The sequence below is a fragment of the Petaurus breviceps genome, unplaced genomic scaffold, assembly GCF_028583685.1.
Source record: "Petaurus breviceps papuanus isolate PSGF00001 unplaced genomic scaffold, PetGlider_PUasm1.0 90730, whole genome shotgun sequence".
In the NCBI taxonomy this organism is placed as follows: Eukaryota; Metazoa; Chordata; class Mammalia; order Diprotodontia; family Petauridae; genus Petaurus; species Petaurus breviceps.
In genome coordinates, this window is record NW_027187324.1 from 5,160,192 (window position 1) to 5,178,285 (window position 18,094).

Below are 18,094 nucleotides of genomic sequence, written 5' to 3' on the forward strand. Positions count from 1 at the left end.
CTTCCTTCCTTCCTTCCTTCCTTCCTTCCTTCCTTCCTTCCTTCCTTTCTCCCTTCCTCTTTTTTGGAGAGGGTAAGGTAAGGCAATTGGGGTAAAGTGACTTGCCCAAGGTCACACAGCTAGTAAGTGTTAAGTGTCTGAGGCCTGAGTCTCATCTGGTCAAATCACACAACTCTCCTCAAAGTGAGCCCCAAAGGAAAAGCTCACATCAGGGTATATATAGCCTTCTCCTGGGTCAGAGAATGTCACAGCCCTCTTGACCCACTGCCCCATCACAAAGTATCAAGGTGTGGGCATTCCTGAAAAACAAGCCTCCCACCACAGGCTCCAGGTGACCACATCCAGCCTATTAGGGGGCAGAGTATATTTTCAAATCTGGGAAAATTCTCAGAGTCACTTAAGCCTATCAAAGGGCCACTGGGCAGGGAAGATCTTTAGATTCCCACTCCCATAACATGCCATTGATAGGAATACTCACATCTATGCCATCAGAGATCCATACAAGTAGTTAACACCAATAACCTCAAAATTATATGTTGAACTTGCATATTGATTAAAGAAAGCATTAGGTGAATAGTCATAAACATTGTACTTAGTCAATGAAGCTCAACTTTGAGACTGTATAATCACCTGTGCTCATTTTTGGAATAATTTTTTTCTATAGAGATAAGTAGTATTATTTCAAAGATCTCTAAAGCCTTTAAAATGCAGTTATACCTTGAAATGCTCAATTATATTAATGAAACTCAGTAGCAACCTAAGTAGTTAGTTGCCCAATATGCCTCTGTTCTCCTATTTATTTCCATTACCAGGCCAGGCACTTCCATTTTGGTGTCTCTCTTTTACTTCACATAACATCTAAAACTGAACTCATTATCTTTCCTTTTCAATATGGTCTTCTTTTTTATTTCACTGTTTCTGTCTGTGGTCTCACAATTTAGTTGGTCTTCCACATTTGTAATCTTGGGGGCTGTCACATCTGCTGGTCCTTCACCTTTCGAGTACAATCAGTTACCTGTTGATTCCACCTCTGCAACATTTCTCATGTTTCTTTCTCTCTTCTATATTCCCGGTGTTCAATTCTAGTACAGACCATGATTATTACCTGTTTGGATTACTGTGATAGCTCAGTCTCTATTTTCCTTCCTCCAATTCTTCCTTTATATTGTTGTCAAAGTATTTTTTCTTATTCCCAGATTCAATCATATCATGACTTTTAATTAATTTTTTTTGCAATTCTCTGATGTCTCAGATAAAATTAAAACTCTTCTTCCTGGTGTTCAAAACCCTCTATGATCAAGAGACTTCCTATCTTTCTAGCCCTATATCTTCCATGAACTCTATATTTCAGCTAGATTATATCATTAACTTTCCTTCCTTCCCCATACCCCAACAAAGCCAAACAAAATGAAAGCATGCCCTGGAAACTAAGTGGAACAGTAGTTAGAGTGATGGGCTTGCATTCAGGAAGGGCTGAGTTTAATTTTCATCTGACACTCATAGCTGTGTGACCTTGGTCAAGTCACTTAACTCCAGTTTGCCTCAATTTCTGCAATTTAAAATGAAGATCCTAATAGTACTTGCTTCCCAGGATTATTGTAAGGATCAAGTGAGATAGTTGAAAAATATTTACCACAGTGCCTAGTCTATAGTAGGCATTTAATAAATAGTTATTCCCTTCCCTCCCCCTTCCCATGATGTCTTATCTCCACATCTGTGTTCCCTCTTTTTCTCTATACCTAAATATCTACCTCCTCCTCTTCATTTGCTGATTTCTTACTCATTCTTTAAAGTCCAACTCAAATGCCATCTTCTTGGAGTTACCCTTCCTAATTTTACCTGTTCTTAATGACTTTCCCTCCTTAAATTTCACAGCTCATTTTTTTTAACCTCCCTAATACACTAATAATGACATACAATATAACTATCTCTGTTTTTGTCTTCTTAGAATCTGTTTGATGAGGAAACTGACAACTTTTTTATCTTTTCTAGCACTTAGCAGAGTGCTCTGTAAAATGTAGGTGCTTAATACATGTTTGTGGGTTGATTACTATAGAAATCTCGAAGTAATACTAATTAATGAGAGAAAAGTGGATACTGTTCTTGCAGGTGTCCTTTAATTCTCCATAAGAACACCAAACTAATGCTATATAATATGCTTTCTCTGGCCAAAGTAACAACTATTCATAAGAATAACTCTTTTCAAATATTAATAAGCATTCTCTTTGTACTTTATGTATACCAAATGACCCACATTAATATTTGGGTTAATGATTATGGTCATTTGTCTTTGGTGTAGATGATTTGGGGCTTGAGAGGTACACCACAGCTAAAATGCTAAGGCAAAACTGCCAGAATTTATACAATGTGTTCTATTATTAATGATGCAGCAGAGAAGTTTCTCTTAAAGAACTGGCCTCTCTGGTTATGTCACCCAATAATTTTGCCTTTTGTTTTGTGGAGCATTTTGAAATATTATAAACTAGAGCTATAACTAAAGTGATATAACTAGAATTGTTGCAGATGCGGTTTAAGCAGGACACAATATCTAGAGGGAAGCAACTTCTAGAGATTTTGCCAATGGGGGTACTCTTCCTGTGCCCTTCTTCTCTCTCTCAATCCAGAATTACCGAGTCCTCATTGAAGACAGTCAGACAGAAAGAGCAACATGGATGCCCATACTACTTGCTTGAGATGTGATTCTTTAATGATTGCCCTTCCATTAAAATGTAGGACTGCTGAATTTTACAACCAGCCCTGTAGCACTGCATCCTTAGATCCTCTAGAGCTTATTATCTGCCTTGCTAATAAGCCCTCCATATCTGTGGGCTCTGACATCTGACCTGCCATTGTATCCTTAGGCCTTATTATGCACTTTTCCAATTGCCCTGTTGCTGAACTCACTTATAGAAGATTCTCTCCCAATCAGATTATGTTATTCCTTTTTTAAATTAATTCCTTTATACTTAGAACAAATCTTGTCATGTAATAACTATCAAATATTTCATTCATTCTTTTAGTTTGTCACTCAGTCACTTTGAGTATGTCAGGACAGAAGAAGCAGAAGTTAGCACCTAGCTAAGAAAGGATAACTAATGAAAATAAGAAGCAACCAGGTGGTGGGCTAATGTGGCCTTCTTACTTGATCTATCTCCTTTATGTTCTCAGATCCTTTTTAGTGTCCTCATTTGGGTCTCCCAATGTTTCTGACCCTCCAATATCCTCCAGGTGAAAATTTACTTTGCCCTGGGTACAAAAAAAGTCTCAGTAATGAATCTGCTCTAAATTGTCATGAAATAGCATGTGAATTAAATTTCATTCATTTTCCTTAATATTTCTAGTTGTTGGTCTTCTGAATATCTAGGGAATGAAATTTATAAGTAGATACAACAGCGCACAGTAAGGTGGAAGACCTTGGATGAAATCCTGGCTCTGACTATTAGTACCTGCATGATATTGGGGAATTCACTTAAATCTATGGGTCTCAGTTTGAGGAAATTGGGGGACCGAGCCTAAATGGTGGAGTAGAAACAGCACATCCGCGGGGCTCCAGCTCCTACCTCTTCCAATACATGTAAAAAAAAAAGACTCTAAACAAACTTTAGAGATACAGAACCCACAAAGTAACAGAGAGAAATAAATCCTCCCACTGAAGGAAGCCCAGCAGGCTGGAAGGAATAGTCCATCACAACGTGCTGGGAGCTGAGCACAGTCCTGACTGAGCTGTGGTTTTAGCCCCAGGGTGGCCCCAACCAGCTGTGGCTGGAGCCGACTTCATGAGAGTAAATCGCCAGCTCACCAACAGCTGTAGCAGTGACCAGACTTCTCAATCCACAAATGCCAAAGACAAAGTAAAAGTCAGTGTGAAACTCTGTTGAAACAGAGGGACCACGGTCAGCTGCTACCTATAGGCCAAGAAGCAGAGGAGGCATGGTGGCTGCAGCCACTGCTGCATGGCTGCTTCCAAAGCATCTGGCCTGCAGCTTGTAGGGGGACCAAGCGACCATGCAGAGGGTAAGAAATCTTGCTTTGACCTGCTTGTATATGGTTCCTGGTCTTGGATGGTGGTCCTGGGGTGTCTGACCAGTGACCCAGAGCATGTAGGGGCTAGAGAGAGGGCACCTATCTAATAGTTCTGACAGCTGCAAAAACCCCAGTGATCTGGGACACAGCTCTCTCCATTTTGGAAGCAGAGTTCTACCATGGCAAAGAGCTCAAAAGTCAAGTAATTGGCTGCCAATATGAGCAAGCAAAGGAAGCTCAAACAGATGACAGAATCCTTTTGGGGGGACAAAAATGATCAAGACATGGAGTGGGAGGAAGACAGTGAAGTCAGAACTCCTGCATGAAAAGGCTCCAAGAAAAAAAAAAAGAATTGCTCACAGGCTCAAGAAAGATTTTGAAAATCAAGTAAGAGATATAAAGAAAAAATTGGGAAGAGAAATGAGAGTGATACAAGAAAATCATAAAAAGTGAGTCAACAACCTGCTAAAGGAGACCCAAAAATACATTGAAGAAAATAACACCTTAAAAATAGACTAACTCAAATGGCAAAAGCAGCCAAAAAGTCAATGAGAAGAATGCTTTAAAAAGCTTGAATTTGCCAGATGGAAAAGGAATTTCAAAAACTCACTGAAGAGAATAACTCCTTCAAAATTAGATTGGAGGAATTGGAAGTTAAGGACTTTATGAGAAATCAAGATACTATAAAACAGATCCAAAGAAATGAAAAAAGAGGTGATCAGTGAATTTTTTCAATTTCTATTTTGCCCTCTGGTTCTAGAATATCAGGGCAATTTTGCTTGATAATTTCTTGAAAGATGGCGTCTAGACTCTTTTTTTGATCATGGCTTTCAGGTAGTCCAATAAATTTTAAATTCTCACTCCTGGATCTATTTTCTAGGTCAGTGGTTTTTCCAATGAGATATTTCACATTGCCTTCTATTTTTTTTTTCATTGGGAAGACCTGGAGATCGAATCCTGGGCTTAGACACTTAGCACCCACCCAGAAACACCTGGCCGTGTACCCTTGAGCAAGTTACTTAACCCCAGTTGCTTAGGGGCGGTCAGGTGGCTCAGCAAGTAAGAGCACCGGCTCCAGTGTTGGGATCACCTGGAGATCGAATCCTGAGCTCAGACACTCAGCACCACACCCAGAAATAACTGGCCGTGTAACCTTGAGCAAGTTACTTAACCCTGATTGCTTAAAAAAAAAAATCCCAAAAAGAAAACTCTTAGGAATACTATAACCAAATTCCAGTGTTCCGAGGTCAAGGAGAAAATACTGTAAGCAGTCAGGAAGAAACAATTTGTGTATTTTGGAAACACAATCAGGATAACACAAGACCTAGCAGCTTCTACATCAAGGGATCAAAGGGCTTGGAATACGATATTCTGGAGGTCAAAGGAGCTAGGATTAAAACCAAAAATCACCTACCCAGAAAAACTGAGTATAATGCTACAGAGAAAAATATTGTCATTCAGTGATATAGAGGACTTTTAAGCATTCCTGATGAAAAGACCAGAGCTGAACAGAAAATTTGACTTCCAAATGCAAGAAGCAAGGGAAGCATGAGACGGTAAACAGGAAAAAAGAAATCATAAGAAACTTATTAAAGTTGAACCATTTACTTTCTTAAATGGAAAAATGATGATTGTAACTCATAAGACTCTTCTCAGTATGAGGATAGCTAAAAGGAATATATATATGTATATATGTAGTATACATACATATATTAATATATACATGTATATGTATCTATAGGAGGATGTATGTGTATATAAATATACATTTGAGTGTGGACGCTTGTATGATCATTTATACATAGAGGGCACAGGATGAGTTGAATATGAAGGGATGATATGTAGAAAATAAAATTAAGAAGTGAGAGAGGAATTTATTTTGGAGAAGGAGAAAGGGAGCAATAGATTAGGGTAAATTATCTCATATAAAAGAGGCAAGACAGAACTGTAACAATGGAGGGGAAGAGCAGGAAGGTGAAAAGGAATGGGACAACCTGATTTTCATTGAATTTGGCCTAAGGAGGGAATAACATACACATTTAATTAGGTATCTTACCCTACAGGAAAATAGGGCGGCGTAGGGGATAAGAGGAGGGAAGGTAGAAGGGAGGGCAGATTGCAAGAGAGGGTAAATACACATGTACAATCTATGTTGAATTGCTCATCTTCCCAGTGGGGCTATGTGAGGAGGGAAGAAGGGGAAAAAAATCTGCAATTTGAAGTTTTAAAACAAATGTTTAAAAATTATTTTTTACATGTAACTGGGAAATAAGATATACAGGTACTGGGGTATAGAAACCCATCTTTCCCTACTGGAAAGTTAGGAGGATTAAGGGGGAGGGCATAAGAGAGAACACACTGCAGAAAGGGGTATTCAGTAAGTTTGCTATTTTGGGGTGTGGGTTAGGGAAAGACAGGGAAAGAGAAAAAAATATATAACTCAAAATCTTGTGGAAATAAATGTTGAAAACTAAAAATAAATAAATAAATAATTGAAAACAAAACAAAACAAAAAAAATAAATGTTTAATAAATAATTAACATTTTAAAAATAAAATAAAATGAGGAAACTGGACTTGAGTATAGTAAAGGATCCTTTCATTTCTAAACCTATGATCCAACGGAAGAATTATACATTTCTAGGGGCCAAAATTTCTGGCATTTATGTAAGTAAGCCCATTTGCTATGTTCTAAGTAATTTCATTGATAGAATTCATCTATAGCCATAACTTGGGATAGTTACCTTTACCTTCTTACATGAGATTGTGTATACAATTTATAAATAGAGCTTCAACTGCAATGACTCAAAACACAGATAATAAGAAACTGTAATTTATAAATTAATACTGACAAACATGAGAAAAACATTATTTTTGAATTCTAATATCACATATTAGAATTTTTTCTATGATTATTTTTTTTTAATCTGCTGTAGGGAAGGGATTGTGCAGAATGTGATATTAGACATATTACCTTCAAAAGACCATAACATGGAAACCAAAAGTCAGATAGACATTTACCATATTTAGAGAAAAAAATAGAATATAGCCAGAAGAATGATTAGTGTTGAAAAGATCAAGAGTGCAAAGTAGAGAAGGAATATATGAATATAGAAGAGATTATGAATAAGGAAAAGGCAGGGTTGGACTACATTTACAAAGCAAGCAAATAAATTCTCACAATGCCTGCCTCTTAGTCAGTTTTTTATGGTTGGCCATTTCTGCCTCAGCCCCAGAAATATACAGATTATCCAAAAGTCACCAGGCAAGTGCTGAATTACCTTAGGTTAAGGGCAACAGGAAGTTGAAGGAATTTTGGAGATAGCAAAGAAGCATATAGTAAAAGGACAAAAGGAGAACATAATGCCCCATGTTTCTGCACATCACTGATTATCTAGAAGGAAAACTGCTAACTTATTTAATAGGTAATATCTTCCAAAAAATTGTATGTGCTCAAGAATTAACTTGAATAGACTAATTAAATTCTGATTACAATACATAGACAAAATACCATAAAAGGAAAAATAAACTATTATTGGACAGCATATATGGGAGTGTGTGTTTCTATGTGGCATTTTTGTTTTGCTTCTTTTCTTCTTGTAGTTGTTCAGACCTGTGATTTCATCAATAAATGGAAATCTAGGTGTGGGAACTCTCTCCAATGATGCACTCATTATAATTTATAGTCTATTACAGTGGCCTTCAGTACTTAAAGACTGAGTGAACTGGCTATGATTCCTCAAGTAGTATGTGTCATGGATGGGGTTTTGACCAGATCATCTTTATTATAAGGCTGGTCTCATAATCACTTCCCTACAATGGGAAGTGTGTATGTATGCTTTTATTATTATGTATATATAAATGCATATGTATATAGATACGTGTGCTTACATGCACGTGTATGGCTATATAGGATACATATATACATGTGTAGGTTTGTGTGGTAATACTTAATAAATGATCATTTTCTTTATTCCTGGCAGAAGAAGGAAGTTTAGGAAAGGGAAAGAATATTCTTTATAAGGTGAAAATCCAAGTATATTGACATGCCCCTTTACAAATCAGACAACTTCAAATACACTCATTTCATTGAGCTCAAAGTTACTTGGAACTTGTAAAGTATTATGGAGTGATATTTACTGTATTCCCTCACATTTCAAAACCTAACATTACTTCTGTTGACACAAATATAAATGGGATTTTTTTTCCGGTAATGAGAGTTCATTTCTGTTTGTTTTAAGATGCTGAAATAGAAAATAAAAAAGAAAACTAAAGAAAATACTGAATGTGGCAGTGAATGCAGGGTATGGTATACTGACCTGGAAAAATAATAGAACCTACAAATTAAATTAAGGTACTACCTCCTTGAAATGTTTGATTTTTGCATTGAGTGGGAACAAAAGGAAATTTTATACCTTTGCCTTCCTTTATGTTTTGAGATGGCTCCCATTCATGGTCTGTATCTTTTTAGTTTCCTCAATACAAAATGAAAATATGGAGTTAGTAATTTCTACTTCATTAAATTATGTAGAACATGTGAGATTCAAGAGAATGTGATTAGGAAGCTGTACTCAAAACAGTGCTATCTGACTGGTTATTTTTTTTGTTTTTTTTTTATTCAACAAAGGAATTACAATAAAATGCTCATATATATATTTCCAGGAAAGGGATTTTTTCTTTAAATATACTAGTAAAACTGATAGTTGCTGTTTGTACCATACATAAAACATCAATATTAGAAAATATAATGTAGAAAGTCCTAAAATCCATTCAATGTCAAAATTATGCTTCATATTATTTAATCATTTTTTGAAGATTCAAAAGATATTTCAGGGACGGCTAGGTGTTGCAGTGAATAGAGCACTGGCCATGGAGTCAGGAGGACCTGAGTTCAAATTCACCATCAGACACATAATACTTGCTACCCATGTGACCTTAAGCAAGTCATTTAACCCCAACTGCCTTGCTTTTCCCCTCCAAAAAGCACACACACACACACACACACACACATATGTGTGTGTATATATATATATATATATATATATAAATATATATATATATACATATATACATTAGCATTTTGTAGTATCTCAGGGTCAGTTTTATTCAGCACATCTTCCACTGGACAATATTACCTAATTAAGTCTACATGTTTGAATAATATCACCAGAAAAATAATTTGGATATGAGATAAATAAAAGTTTTTTTGTAGTTTCCTAAACAAATAAAAAGACAGCTAATGGCTCAGTGGATAGAATGCTGGGTCTCAAGCTAAAAGACTTGAGTTCAAATCCAGTCTCAGAAACCTACTAGCTGTGTGATCCTGGACAAGTCACTCTTTTTGCCTTAATTCATTAAAGAAGGAAATGAAAAACCACTCTAGTATCTTTGCAAAGAAAACCCAGTGGACATTAGTGGCATGTTATGGTCCTTGGGGTCACTAAGAGTCAGATGTGACTGAACAATAGCAACAAATAAAATAAAAATTTGTTTTTCTTTTTCATTTCTTTTTCAAAAATTTATTTTAGACTCAAAAGCTAAAACACAAACAGAATAGAGAAAAGAAATAAAATCATATCATAGAACTTAAATGTAAAGTTAGGAAAAAAAAGCATGTCATGTGAATTGCAGAAAATAAGAGAGAATTCAAAATATGTAACAATAGATTTTCATTCCAAGAAAGCCTGTATGAGAAATAATACTCGTGTTGAGAACTGTCTTTGCTTTGTTGTGAGTTTTCTTTTGTTCTCTGATGTGCACTTTTTTACTTTGTTCTTTTTTTCCTCTCCCTAAAATCCCCCTCAGAAGGCTACAATAAATTTTAGATATCTTTCTCTGTAGCTATAGATATATACATACCCATATACATATATACATACATTTATAGACATATACTTTCCCAAACCTATTCTATTCCTGATCTTTGTTTTTTTGTGCATGATTATATCTCTTGCTTCCCTATCCCTCCTGCCTCCTCTGCTTTACTTCTACCCACTAACATGGCCTCCTATGACTTTCCTATCCCCCTCCAAGGATCTCTGCCCTATCCTCCTATTCCCATAAATCTAAACACCTTCTGGACCCCTATTTTACCTATTCCCTCACTCTCCCCTCTAAAGATCCCCCCTTGTCCTCTCCCCCTTCCTTATGCCCCTTTTTATTTCTTCTGAATTTAGAAGACTTTTATACTTTTCTAAATTTATATATATGTATTGTTCCCTCTTAAACCCACTCCTGATGAAAGCAGGTTACCAGAACTACAAGCCTTCCTTTGCAATCTAATTCCTCTGTATCAATTCTTCCTTTTGTACCTCAAATAATTACTTTTTAAAGCTGTTGCTAAATGTTTTTACTTTTTAAATTAGTATCATTCTCAGATTTACTCCAGTCTTTCTTATAAACTACCAGATTACAGATAAGAATCTTAAACATCCATTTTACATATATAAAAAGTAAACTGTCTTTCCTTATGGGTCCCTTATATTCATTATATTATGTTAAGGTCCATGAAGTCACTAGGAATCAGAGGTGACTGAACAACAGCAACAAATAAAATAAAAATTGTATATGCCTTGTATTTCTCTTGGTTTTTAAATGCTGAATCTTCTGTTAAGTTCAAGATTTTTTTAACAAAGTATTGAAAGTCTGAGAGTTTATCAAAACTCTACTCCCTTCATTCAGGATAATATTTAGCTTTGAAGGGTATGATATTATTAGTCAGAGCCCCAGTTCTTTTGCTCTTCAACATGTTGTGTTCCAAGACCTATGGTCCTTTAATGGCTCTGCTGCTAGTTCTTATATAATTCTAATTGTGGAACCATCATATTTAAATTGTTTTAATCTTGATGCTTTTAATGCTTTTCCTTGAGTTGGGGGGTTTTGAAATTTGATTACGGTATTCCTATGAGTTTTCCTCAGAGGATCTCTTTAAATTTTAGATTGATGATTTTTTTTTGTATTTCTACTTGACCAGCTTCTTCTAATGCTTTGGGACAATTTTCTTTGATTATTTCTTGTATTATTGTGTCAAGAATCTTTTTGTGATCATAACTTTCAATTAGTCCAATTATTTTAAAACTTTCCTTTCTTGATCTATTCTCCAAATCTGTTGTTTTTCTTATATTTCACTTTCTAATCTATTTTTTCATTATTAGTATTTTTGTTTAATCATTCCTTGATCACTTATAATTTAACTGGCTTTACTTTGCCCAGTTCTAATTTTTAAGGTGTCATTTTCTTAAGATTCTGAATCTTGGGAGTCAAGATGGTGGATTATAAACAAGACTTCCTCATGGCTCCCGCTCCCACCTCCTCCAATACACGCAAAAAATGAATCTGAACAAACTTTAGAGCTACAGAACCCACAAAGTGACAGAGAGAAACTAACCTTCACTGAAGACAGTCCAGAAGGCAGGAAGGAAGGGACCATCACAGCTCTCTGGGAGCAGAGCCCAGCCCCATATAAGCCCAAGGTTTTTAGCCTCAGGGAACCCCAACCACCCTTGGCTAGAGGGACTTCAGGAGAGCAGATCACCAGAAGCTGTGGCAGTTTCCAAAATTATCAACCTATAAATGCCAAAGACAAAGTGAGAGGTCAGCAGACTTTGGGAACAGGGTGTCTAGGAGTGTGGTCCGGCCTCTACCCCTGGAGGGAGAAGCAGCTGAGGCATGGTAGCCACAGATGCATGGCTGCTTCAGAACCCCTGGTCTGCAGATTGTAGGGGGACCAAGTAACCAGTCTGAGGGGTAATTGCTCTGGTTTGACCTGCTAGGATCTGGATTTCTGTCTAGGGTGGAGGTCCTGGGGTATATTACCAGTGAACCAGAGCATGTAGAGGCTTCAGAGAGGGCAGGCAACCCATAGCTCCAGCAGCTGAGAAAACCCCAGTGATTTGGAACAAAGCTCCCCTCTCTGGAAGCAGAGTTCTACTGTGGCAAGAAGCTCAAAAGTCAAGTAATTGAGTGACAACATGAGCAAGCAAAGGAAACAAAGCTAGCTCAGCAATCAGACTCTGGATTCCTTTTTTGGGGACAAAAAGTATCAAAGCATGGAACAGGAGGAAGACAATGAAGTCAGAACTCCTGCACCAAAAGCTTCCAAGAAAAATGTGAACTGGTGACAGGCCATAGGGGACTTTAAAAGGATTTTGAAAACAAAATAAGAGAAGTGGAGGAAAAATTGGGAAGAGAAATGAGAATGATGCAAGAAAATAATGAAAAGAGAGTCAACAAATTGAGTGAAGAAAATAACACCTTAAAAATAGTCTAACTCAAATGGCAAAAGAGGCTCAAAAAGCCAATGAGGAGAAGAATGCCTTAAAAAGTCAAATTTGCCAGATGGAAAGAGAATCTCAAAATCTCACTGAAGAGAATAATTCCTTCAGAATTAAATTGGAGAAAATGAAGGTTAGTGACTCTGAGAAATCAAGGTACTATTAAATAGATCCAAACAAATGAAAAAAAAATAGAAGGCAATGTGAAATATCTCATTGGAAAAACCACTGACCTGGAAAATAGAACCAGGAGAAATCATTTAAAAATTATTGGACTACCTGAAAGCCATGATCAAATAAAGAACCTAGACATCATCCTTCAAGAAATTCTAAAGAAAAATTGCCCTGATGTTTTAGAATCAGAGGACAAAGTAGAGGTTGAAAGAATCCACCGATCACCACCTGAAAAAGATCCCAAAAAGAAAATTCCTAGGAATATTATAGCAAAGTTCCAGAGTTCCCAGATCAAGGAGAAAATATTACAAGCATTAAAGAAGAAACAATTTAAATATTGTGGAAACACAATCAGGATAACACAGGATCTGGCAGGTTCTACACTGAGGGATCAAACAGCTTGGAATATGATATTCTGGAGGTCAAAGGAGCTGACATTAAAACCAAGAATTACCTACCTAGGGGTGGCTAAGTGGCACAGTAAATAGAGCACTGGCCCTGGTGTCAGAAGGAACTGAGCTCAAATCTAGCCTCAGATACTTAGCACACACACACACATACACAGAAAAAGAAAAATAGCCATGTGACCTTGGGCAAGTCACTTAACCCCAATTGCCCTTCCTTCCACCCCCAAAAAAAGAAAAAGAAGAGTCACCTACCCCGCAAAACTGAATATCATGTTTAAAGGGAAAATATTGTCATTCAATGGAATAGAACACTTTCAAGCATTCTTGATGGAAAAAAAAACAGAATTGAATAGAAAATTTGACATTCAGATACAAGAAGCAAGAGAAGCATGAGAAGGTAAACAGGGAAAAGAAATCATAAGGAAATTATCAAAGTTGAACTACTTAAATTCCTACATGGAAAAATTATAATTGTAAATTATGAAACTTCACTCAGTATGAGAATAGTTGAAGGGAACATATACACACACACATACACACATACATATATATGTCTATATAGTAGAGTATATGGGCATATGAATACATATATTAGTGTGTATACATGTGTACAGGGATACCTAGACAGAGGACATAGGACCAACTTAATAGGAAGGGATGATACTTAAAAGCTGAAATTGAGAAGTGAGAGAGGCATATAATGGGAGGAGAGGGAGAGAGACAGAATGGGGTAAATTATCTCATGTAGAAGAGGTAAGGGAAAACTGTTACAATGGAGCGGAAGAACAGGAAGGCAAAAGGGAATGAGTGAAACTTACTCTCATTGAATTTGTCTTACGGAGGGAATGACATACACACTAAATAGGATATCTCACCCTACAGGACAGTAGGGGGGAAGATGGATGGAAGGGCAAGTGGGTGAGGAGTTGGAAGCACACAATTTTGAAAAGGGACAGGATCAAAGTAAAGAATAGAACAAGTGGGGATTGGAAGAGGATGGAGGGAAACATAGTCAGTCTTTCACAATATAGTCACTATGGAAATGTTTTGCAGAGCTTCACATGTACAACCTATACTGAATTACTTATCTTCCCAGTATGTGTATGTGATGACAGAGGAAGGGAAAGAATCTGGAATTCAATGTTTTAAAATCAAATGTTTAAAAAAGTATACATATTATTATTAATTTTTTCTTTACATGCTACTGGGAAATACGATATACAGGCACTGGGGCACAGAGATCTATCTTGCCCTACTGGATAGTTGGAGGGAGATGGGGGAGGATACAGGAGAGAGCAGATTGGGGGAGGGAGTATTCGGTGGGATCGCTGTGTTGGGTGGTGGGTAGGGAAAAGGTGGGGAGAAAATTTGTAACTCAAAATCTAGTGAAAATGAATGATCTAAACAAAAAATAAACATAAAATTTAACTCAAAAAAATTCTAAATCTCCTTTTCTAATTGGTTAACTTTTCTTTCATACCCTTCTTGTTTTTCTTAGATTATTCTAATTTTCTTTTTATTTTTTTTCCTCCATCTCTATCATTTGATTTTTGAAGTATTTTTAAAGATCTTCCATGAATTCTTTTTGGGCAGGTGTCCATTTGACATTACTTTTGGGGGGTTTCTTTACTTCATTATCTTCCTCTGAAGATGAACCCTGGTCATCTCTCTTCCCATAACAGATTTGTATGGTTGGATTCTTTTTCCTTTGCCTGTACATTTTATTTTGTGGTAATAGCCTAATTGTTTATAATCACCTCTAGCTCTGGCATATGGGCAATGGTGCCTCTTGCCTGGGATCTTCAGTTCTTCCCTTTAGCCTTGAACCAAATCCAAACCTCCAACCTCCTGTAAGTATCCATAATTAGGGACTTTCTGCCCCACTGCTTCTGCTCTCACAGGGCGTGCTTGTTAGTTCTTACCCCCACTGCTCTTCACAGAACAGCTGGGTCTGGCATTCTTTGTAAGCAAAAGTTCCCTCAGTATTACTGGGCTCAGACACCCAACTTGCCTCACTCTCCAGGGGGTAAAAACTCTGATGGCTTGGACCAAGGCAGACTCTCAATCTAACTAATCCCAGGGTTTACCATTTCTTTTTTAAGAGGCTAGCAGCTTGTTATTGAAACAGAATCTAGTCTAGAGGTGTTTACTCTTCACAGGGATAATACCTAGTCTTGGGATTTTTCTTCTGATCTTCTCAAATTATCCCAGGAGGACCCAGGTTATACCCCTGTTCTTATTTATCTTCACCCACACTTTGTTCCCACTGAGGTGCTATTTTAACTCTTTTGTGGGGGAAAAAATCTTGAGAGCTCAGAATTTTCTGACCTACTTCAGTATCTTCCAAGAATCCTCTCCTAAAATCAAAATTTCAAAGCCTCAGTGTTTGTTTGTAGTTAGATGGGCCAAGTCCAAATGCAAAGAAAAATTTAGGGCCATTACAAATTAAAGCATTTTAATATAGGTCTTTTAGATTACTTACAAATAATGAATTCTCACTTAGGGAGCAAATTGGTCAGTCTTTCCTTGGGTATTCATTCATTTAACCCTTACTTTGTGCCATACAACATGGTAAGCACTGTAGATACAAATGAATGCAAAAATAGTAGACATCCCATAGATCAGCTTCTTACACCATATACCAAGAAAAGGTCAAAATGAGTATACAATTTAAAAAAAAGATAATATTATAAGGAAATGTAGAGAACAAGTAACAATTTGTTAGATATATGGAGAAGAGAAGAATTTATGCCCAACGAACAGATAAAAACATTATTAAATTAAAAAATAGATAATTTTGATCACAAATTAAAAAGCTCTTGCACAAAGTCAATGCAACCAAGATTAGAAGGGAAGCAGAAAGCAGGGAAACAATTTTTTACTGCCAGTGTCTCTGATAAAGGCCCCGTTTCTAAAATATATCGAGAACTGAGTCAAATTTATAAGAATGCAAGACATTCCCCAATTCAGAAATTGTCAAAGGACAAAAACAGTTTTCAAATGAAGAAATTAAAGGTATCCATAGTCATATGAAAAATGCTCTAAATAACTATTGATCAAATAAAGGCAAATTAAAACAACACTGAGCTACCACATCACACCTATCAGGTTTACTAAAATGGCAATTGTTGGAGATGTGGGAAAATTAGAACATGAATGCATTGTTGGTGGAGTTGTGAACTGATCCAACCATTCTGAATAACAGTTTGAAACTATGTCCAAAGGTCTATAAACATGTGCATGTCCTTTAATCTAGCAATGCCATTACTAGGTCTGTATCCCAAAGAAATAATAAAAATGGGGAAAGGATTCACATGTACAAAAATATTAATAACAGCTCTTTTTGTGGTGGCAAAGAATGAGAAATTGAGAGGATGACCATTAACTGGGGAATGATTGAACAAGTTGTGATATATGAATGTAATGGAATACTATTGTGCTATAAGAAATGATGAACAGGCAGATTTCAGAAAAACCTCCAAACACTTGCATGAACCTAATGCTAAGTGAACTGAGTCAAACCAGGAGAACATTGTGCGCAGCAATACCAACACTGTGTGATAACTGATAGATTCAGCTCTTATTAGCAATGCAGTGATGTAAGTGAATTCCTTCCAAAAGGCTCATGACGAAAAATGTTCTCCACTTTCAGAGAAGAACTATGGAGTTTGAATGCAGATTGAAGTATACTATTTTCTCTCTTATTTTTTTCTTTCTTGTGGCTTTTATCTTTTGTTCTAATTCTTCTTTTACAATATGACTAATATGGAAATACATTTAATATGATTGCATGTGAATAACCTATATCAGATTGCATTCTGTCTTGGGGAGGGGGGATTTAAAATTCAAATCTTAAACGTGAATGTTAAAAACTAAAAATAAATATTTAATTATATTAATTAATTAGAAAAATAGTAGCCATGTAAGGATTCTAATGGAGTAGATAACATTTAAATAATAAAGGATATTCACAGGTATGAGTAGATGGAAGGCATTTTTTTTTAATGGGTAATGCATTAACATCTAAGCGGATCCAAAAGGATTCCTGAATAAGGTATGATTTGAGCTACATCTTTAATCAAGCCATAGAAACTAAGGTGGGGGTCAGTGGAGGTAAGCATTCCAAGCTTGTGAAAGAACTAGTTTAAGAACAGGTATGCTTGAATTGGAGTTTGTGTTCCAGGAAATGCAAGTAGGTCGGTGTAGCTTCATCACAATATACATAGAAAGGTGGCTTGTAGTTAGTGTTATACATATGGTTTTGGAATCAGGAAATCTTGAATTTGGATTCCTGTTGAATTGAATCATTGTTGTTTTTCACATCCATACAAATAATATGACCCTTGTCAAGACATTAATCTTTTTCTGGCTCAGTTTCTTGATCTATAAAGTCAAGGTATTAATAGCACCTAGCTCACAAGATTTTGTTAAGTGTAAATTTAGATAAAATATGTAAAATGCTTTGTAGACTTTATGTATTATAAAAATGTTTGCTATTATTGTGATACTTGGAAGCAGGAGACGTAGTGAAAATAGTAGTAAGTAGTAAGATAACTAAATATGTGTATATAAAAGTATGTTAGATGTGAAGAAAAAACTTAAGTGTAATAGAATGATATTCTGTGAAAAGGGCTATCAGGTAGTCCAATAATTCTTAAATTATCTCTCTGTGATATATTTTCTATGTTAGTTTTTTTTTTTTACAATGAGATGTTTCATAATTTCTTCCATGATTTTATTCTTTTGGTTTTGTTTTATTGTTTCTTGATGTCTACTGGAGTCATTAGCTTTTACTTACCTGATTCTAATTTTTAAGGAAATATTTACTTCAGTCAAGTGTAGTGTCTCTTTTTCCATTTTGCCAATTATGCTTTTTAAGGAGTTATTTTTTTCAATGAATTCCTGTATTTCTTTCTCCATTTGAACAATTCTGAATTTTAAAATGTTATTTCTTCCTCTGTTTTGTGCATAATTTTCCTTCATTATTTATTTAATGAAATGTCAATTTCTCATTCAAAATAAGATTTTGCCATATAATATGTTATTCATGCAGTATGAATTTACATTGCACAATTATTGGTATAAAAGTTCTTATTTATGAAAAGGATGAAATATTGGTTTCTTTTCCATAGAAGTTTATTTGAAAACATAATATAACCTCTTTATCTTCCTTTTCCAAAAATCTGTTCATGCATCTGAGCCTTTGGAAAAATAAAACA